The sequence below is a fragment of the Cryptomeria japonica genome, chromosome 2 (genome assembly GCF_030272615.1).
Source record: "Cryptomeria japonica chromosome 2, Sugi_1.0, whole genome shotgun sequence".
NCBI lineage: Eukaryota > Viridiplantae > Streptophyta > Pinopsida > Cupressales > Cupressaceae > Cryptomeria > Cryptomeria japonica.
The window spans coordinates 432,088,019-432,095,482 of NC_081406.1; the positions used below are offsets into that span (position 1 = coordinate 432,088,019).

The window sequence follows — 7,464 nt, forward strand, 5'->3', positions numbered from 1 at the left end:
GGTGCACACCAAGGCGCCCACCTTTGGTGCGGTCAATGTAAACAAATTTAAATGTTGGGGTCGATGTCCTAATCGCTGCTGCAGACTACACATGTATGAGAATCAGACAAATAGCTTTATATAGGGGAGGTGTTGCGTTTGATGGGTCGACTCCCCTGGTTGTGTGCACTGCACCAACTTCAGAGACCCTGTCTTGTTGAAGAAGTCAAAAGTTGGGGTGGATGTCCTAATCGTTGCTGCAGACTACGCATGTATGAGAATCAGACAAATAGCTTATATAGGGGAGGTGTTGCATTTGGTGGGTCGACTCCCCTAGTTGTGCGCACTGTGCCAACCTCAAAGACCCTACATTGCGAAAGAAGTCAGAAGTCGGATTTTGGTGAGCACCAAGGTGTGCACCTTTGGTGTGGTCAATGCAGACGAATTTAGAAGTTGGGTTCGATGTCCTAATCGTTGTTGCAGGCTACACATGTATGAGAATCAAACAAATAGCTTATATAGGGGAGGTGTTGGGTTTGATGGGTCGACTCCCTTGGTTGTGTGCTTTACGCCAACCTTAAAGACCTTATTTTCGTTAAGAAGTTGAAAGTTGGGGTCAATGTCCTAATGGCTCCTGCAGGCTACGCATGTATGAGAATCAGACAAATAGCTTATATAAGGGAGGTGTTGGGTTTGATGGGTCGACTCCCCTAGTTGTGCGCATTACGTCAACCTCAAAGACCTTGTTTTCATTAAGAAGTCAAAAGTTGGGGTCGATGTCCTAATCGCTCCTACAGACTACACATGTATGAGAATCAGACAAATAGCTTATATAGGGGAGGTGTTGGGTTTGATGGGTCGACTCCCCTAGTTGTTCGCATTATGCCAACCTCAAAGACCTTGTTTTCATTTAGAAGCCGAAAGTTGGGGCCGATGTCCTAATCGCTCTTGTAGGCTACGCATGTATGAGAATCAGACAAATAGCTTATATAGGGGAGGTGTTGGGTTTGATGGGTCGACTCCCCTGGTTGTGCGCATTGCGCCAACCTCAAAGACCCTGCATTTCGGATGAAGTCGAAAGTCAGAGTTTGGTGTGCTACAAGGTGTGGTCGAAGGTGCTCACCTAGGTGTGCACTTGTGTGCACCAAATGTGTAAACCTTTGGAGCACATGAAAAGTGCCCTCCAAAAGTACGCACCTTTGGAGCACATGAAAAGTGCGCTCCAAAAGTGCGCACCATTGGAGCGCACGAAAAGTGCCCTCCAAAAGTACGCTCAAAAGGTGTGCACCTTTGGAGCGCACGAAAAGTGCAGTCCAAAAGTGTACACCAAAAGTGCGCAACTTTGGAGCACACAAAAGTGTGCACCAAAAGTGCACACCTCTGGAGCGCACTTTGGTGCGCACCAAGGTGCTGGTGCTGTCAATGCAGGCGAGTTCGGAAGTTGGGGTTGATGTCCTGATCGACTGTGCAAACTATAGAGGTGTGAGATTCAGACAAATAACTTATATAGGGGAGGTGTATGCTTCAATGGGTCCACTCCCCGGGTTGAGCGCACCGCACCAACTTCAAAGACCCTGCGCTATGGATGAAGTCGGAAGTTGGGTCCGATTACCGATTCAATTAGTAGGTATGCTCATGAGGTCAGAATTTGGGTCTGATGACCTACCATGTGCAGGAAGGCAAATGTTGGCACTGTGCGTTGCAAGGTGTGCACCAAGGCGCTAGTACGGTCATTGCAGCCGAGTTCAGAAGTTGGGGTCGATGTCCTGATTGGAGGTGCAAACTACACAGGTGTGGGAATCGGACAAATAGCTTATATAGGGGAGGTGTATGCTTCGATGGGTCGACTCCCCGAGTTGAGCGCACCACGCGAACCTCAAAGACCCTACAGTATCGATGAAGTCGAAAGTTGGGTCCGATGACTGATTCGATTTGTAGGCATACTCGCGAGGTTGGAATTTGGGTCCGATGACCTGCCATGCGCAGGAAGGCAGAATTTGGGTCGGATGACCGAGTTGATGGCCTGCCATGCGCAGGAAGGCAATAGTTGAGTCCGATGACTGAGTTGATGGCCTGCCATGCACAGGAAGGCAGAAGTTGGGTTGGATGACCTGACATACACACGGAGTTTGACTCCGGGGCCGATGTTCGATTCGATGACTTGCATTGTGGGTAAACGTGCACCACCATTTGTTGAGTGTGAGGGACGCGACAGGTCTCCTGAATGCTATGCGGGCGCTCTCTGAGAATCTCTATCTGGCCTCGACATAGACTCGTCTTGCTGAATGGTTTGGCACTATTAGTTGATCCAACATGTCCTTGTTGTGGCCACCTAGGCGATTCGATTCGAGCCCCCGTCTAGATTTTGGGTTGCTTGGCAGATTTTGCCCTATCCACAAGTGAGCTTGGTCCCTAAACGTTCGAAAAACCCAATTGCTATGCGTCGACTCTCTCTCTTGCGAGCCTCCATCTAGCTTTTGGGTCTCTATGGAATGGAAGTCAGAATCTGGGACCGTTGTTCGCTTCAATGAGACAAACTATAGTTGTGCGAGAATCAGACAAATAACTTATATAGGGGAGGTGTTGACTAGAGCATTCTTCCCCGTGCCCCTCTAACTCAACCAATGATGGCGCTCAAACGGTGGTAGTGCTAAGATTTTCATTGAGCCCCAGCATTGGTCAATTTAGAGGGGCATGTGAGATTCCTGAATGCTATGCAAGGGCTCTAATAGAAATGCCTATTTGTTTTGGTATGGATGAAATTGCGAGAGTCCTTCGGCAAAGGTAGTCGTTCTGATGCATCCATGTCGTGGCCAAATCGATAATTCAATTTGAGCCCTCATTTAGGACTTGGGTCTCTCGATGTGATTCCGCATTCCAGGCCCTTTGGGCACTGCTTGAGCCGCATCGCAGGGGGTTCCCTTCCCAATAATCTGCCTCGCAACCCGATTGCTATGCGATGAGGTTCCTCGGCCGCCTCGGAACTATCTCTATATTGGATGCATCGTGGGATAAGAGGTTTTCAACGGTAGCCGCCCCAAGCATGTCAGATGCTTGGACCATTCCGAGGCAGCCCTAAAGCCTCTTCTGTCTAGCCATTGGGGCCTTCTCGCCAAATCCCTCACCTCGCACCCCGATTGCTATGCGGTGAGGCTCCTCGGCCGCCTTGGAACTATCTTTGTATCAGACGCATCGTGGGATAAGGGGTTGGCACTGGTAGTCTCCCCAAACACATCCGATGCTTGGACCATTCAAAGGCGGCTCTACAGCCTCTTCTGTCTAGCCGTTGGGGCCTTCTCACCGCATCCCTCGCCTTGCACCCCGATTGCTATGCGGTGAGGCTCCTTGGCCGCCTTGGAACTATCTTTGTATTGGACGCATCGTGGGATAAGGGGTTGTCACTGGTAGTCACCCCAAGCGCGTCCGATGCTTGGACCATTCCGAGGTGGCCTTGAAGCCTCTTCCATCTAGCCTTTGGGTCTTTCTCGCCACACCCCGATTGCTATGCGGTGAGGCTCCTCGGCCGCCTTGGAACTATCTGTGTATCGGATGCATCACGGGATAAGGGGTTTTCATTGGTAGTCGCCCCAAGTGCATCCGATGCTTGGACCATTCCAAGGCGGACCTGAAGCCTCTTCCATCTAGCTGTTGGGGCTTTCTCGCCGCATCCCTTGCCTCGCACCCCGATTGCTATGTGGTGAGGCTCCTCAGCTGCCTTGGAACTATCTATGTATTGGACACATCATGGGATAAGGGGTTGGCACTGGTAGTCACCCCAAGCATGTCCAATGCTTGGAACATTCCAAGGCAGACCTGAAGCCTCTTCCATCTAGCCGTTGGGGCTTTCTCGCCACATCCCTCGCCTCGCACCTTGATTGCTATGCGGTGAGTTTCCTCGGTCACCTTGGAACTATCTGTGTATAGGACGCATCACTAGATAAGGGGTTGGCACTGGTAGTCACCCCAAGCGCATCTGATGCTTAGACCATTCTGAGGCAGCCCTGTAGCCTCTTCCATCTAGCCATTGGGGAATTCTCGCCGCATCCATTGCATCGTACCTCGATTGGTATGTGGTGAGGCTCCTCGGCTGCCTCAGAACTATCTCTATATCAGACGCATCGTAGGATAAGGGGTTGGCACTGGTAGTCACCCCAAGTGCGTCTGATGCTCAGACCATTCTGAGGTGGCCCTGTAGCCTCTTCTGTCTACCTGTTGGGGACTTCCAGCCGCATCCCTCGCCACGCATCCCGATTGCTATGCGGTGAGGCTCCTCGGCCACCTCAAAACTATCTTTGTGTTGGACGCATTGCGGGATAAGGTGTTGGCACTCGTAGTCACCCCAATTGAGCCCGATGCTTGGACCATTCCAAGGTGGCCCTACAGCCTCTTCCATCTAGCCGTCGGGGCCTTCTCGCTGCCTCCCTTGCCTCACATCCCGATTCCTATGCGGTGAGGCTTCTCGGCCGCCTCAGAACTATATCTGTTATCGCTACGACATCCCTCAGTTGGTAACCTCCTCGACTGCCTTGGAATGTTCTCTTTGTTGGACGCATTGCGGGATAAGGAGTTGGCACTAGCAGTTTCCCCAAGCATGCCCGATGCATAGACCACTCTAAGTTGACCTTGCTTGCAGCCTCTCACATGCATAGACCTCTCTGAGTCGACCCTGCAACCTCTCATGTTTAGCCTTTGGAATGTTGCCTCACAACATGATTGCTATCCTTGCTTCATCCCTTGCCTCAAGCCTTGATTTCTTTCTTGGAGGCATCCCTCCTATCCTCACAGCCCAATTGTCATCACTGCTGCATCCATTGCTTCATGCATCTAGCTGCTGGGCCCTTCCCACCGCACCCTTCGCCGTACACCTCGATTGCTATCTCTGCTACATCTCACACCCCAATTGCTATCTTTGCTACAATCCTCGCCTCTCACTTCTACATCCTTCACCTCACACCTCGATTGCTATCAATGCTGCATCCGTCACCTCACACACTGATTGCTATGCGGGGAGGCTCCTTGGCTGCCTTGGAAATTTCTCTGTGTCGGACGCACTGTGGGATAAGGGGTTGGCACTGGTAGTCGCCCCAAGTGTACCCAACTCTTAGACTACTTCGAGGTGACCTCGTACCCTCTTTTGTCTAGGCTTCCTGCCTTCAACGCCCTTTTTACACCTCCATTGCTATGCGCGGGCTTGTTGGCCTCTATCACCTCTCAGCGAAGAGTGGCATGATGATTGTTGGGGTAAATCGTAGTAGTCCAATCTTTGGCCTTGGGCCATTGTGAGGGCTGATCAATTTCCTGTGCGCATCTCGTGTTCGCCCAGTAACAGACTCGACGACTTGTAATCGATCTTGTTCCCGATTGTTCCTGGAGGTAGTCTTCGGAACTCTTGGATTTGACCTGTCACTCAAACTGTCCTCTTCTGAGGATGCTTGTGTGTGTGTGCTTGTGCCATTTCCTCGATGGTATTAATGAGATATTAAAGAGCGGAGTGAGTGCCTCACCCAACTATGTTTGGGGCTCTCACTCCCTTACCCAATGTGGGACCGCTTTGCACATAGGTTGTGGAGCATTGTGACTCTTTCGATGTTTGGCGGTTGTCTTCCCGTGATGCTTTGGTCCCGAAGTGCACGTTACTAGCATTTGTGCCATTGTTCTTGATCTTTGGCACGTTCCTTTGTTGCAATTGGATATATATCTCCGTTTATACGCGCAAGCTTCTCCTGCCTATTCAGCGCTGTCCCACTCTCAGCACTCTCGTGGTCTCCTTGGCTTCTCTCTCCCGTGAGCGAGCTCTCTTCTCAAGTCTTTTCCATGTCCCATGGAGGTTGCCTTTCAAAATTCGGGCACACAAACGTGACCAGATAAGAGTGCTACGGTTGCATTGAAGGTTGCTTCTTCATCTCCGACAAACTCTTCAAGGCAAAAAATCTTGTTTGCGGGGTCGAGGAGGGACTGTTCGTGCGAGGTGCGCCACCAAAAGTGCGTAGGGGGCATATACCTAGGAAATGGATGTCTCTGAGTGGCCTTACTGGGTCACGTGCACTATGCATTCTCTAATGGCAGGATTGTCGCGAGCATTTGCAGTTTGGATGTTTTCAGGTAAAGGGTTCTATACGGGATGTTCTTCCCAGGCTCCTGTGAACCGAGACTCTGCATCGTCATGCTCCGGCTCCCATGGGTGCTTCATGCCTCGTCAAGCTATTTGTTGTGGGCGATTAAGGCCGAGGCCTTCCTTTGAGAGGGGAATTGTTCAGGCTGGTCGAGGCGGGATTGTTCGTGCGGGGTGCACCACCAAAAGTGCGTAGGGGGCATATGCCTAGGAAATGGATGTCTTTGAGTGGCCTTACTTAGTCGCGTGCATGGTGCACTCTCTCACAGCATGACTGTCGCGAGCACTGACGGTGCGGGGGTTTTCGGGTAAAGGGTTCCATACGGGATGTTCTTCCTAGGCTCCTGTGAACCGAGGCCCCTTGTCATCATGCTCTGGCCCACAGAGGGTCCTGTTCCCCCATCGAGAGGGTTGTAGTGGTCACAGAGAATGGTTACCCAAGTCGCGCTCAGAAGGGAATGATTTGTGCATTGGTCGAGATGTGCTTGTCTATGCGGGTTGCACCACAGCATATGTGTAGTGGGCATATACCTGGGAAATGGATGTCTCTGAGTGGCCTTACAATTGAGGTGGCTGTGTGCATGGTGTCGCCTATTCAGATAGACGTGTCGCGAGCAGGGTCGTTCAGGAGTTTTCGGGTAAAGGGTTCCGTACGGGATGTTCTTCCCAGGTCCTTGTGAATCGGAGCTCCTTGATGCCACATTCCAACTTTCACACGTCTTTTCCTTCCAGCATGATGTTCTTCGTCAGTGCTTGGTGAGAGAGTCGGGCAACAGAAAATTGTTCTGTGCGGGGTGCGCCACTCCAAGTGTGTAGGGGGCATATGCCTAGGAAATGGATGTCTCTGAGTGGCCTTACAATTGAGGTGGTCGTGCACACAATGCATTTTGCACAGATTTGACATTCGTGAGTAGGTTTGGCTTTGAGACCGAGGGTAAAGGGCTCCGTACGAGATATTCTTCCTAGGTGCATGTGAACCAAAGCTCCCTATCATACCTCTCCGACCTGCACTCATGTTTTCCTCACTCCAAGTCTTGAGGAGCACACTGCTTGGTTCCCACATCTCTATCCTTGGTCAACTTTGGGATGCGGGCGGGTTTTGTTCGATTACAAGGGTGCCTTGGGTGCGCGCTCGGTGTCGCCCCTGCGCGTGCAGTGGTGCGGGCACCGCACCCCGGCCCGGCCCTGACGAGAATGCAAATAGGCAAAAGATTAATTCAAATAGCATTGCGATGCCCGACAAAAAACTAAAAAAGGGTGCAACACCGGGACTTCTCGGGAGGTCACCCATCCCAGTACTACTTCGTCCCAAGCACGCTTAACTGCGGAGTTCTAATGAAATCCGAAGCACTAACGCTGGTATGATCGTACCC

General features: G+C 51.4%; 1 pseudogene; it reads right to left on the reverse strand.

Moving 5' to 3' along the window:
* Positions 1-7,345: 7,345 nt before the first annotated feature.
* LOC131031680 (5S ribosomal RNA) lies at positions 7,346-7,464 on the reverse strand (annotated as a pseudogene).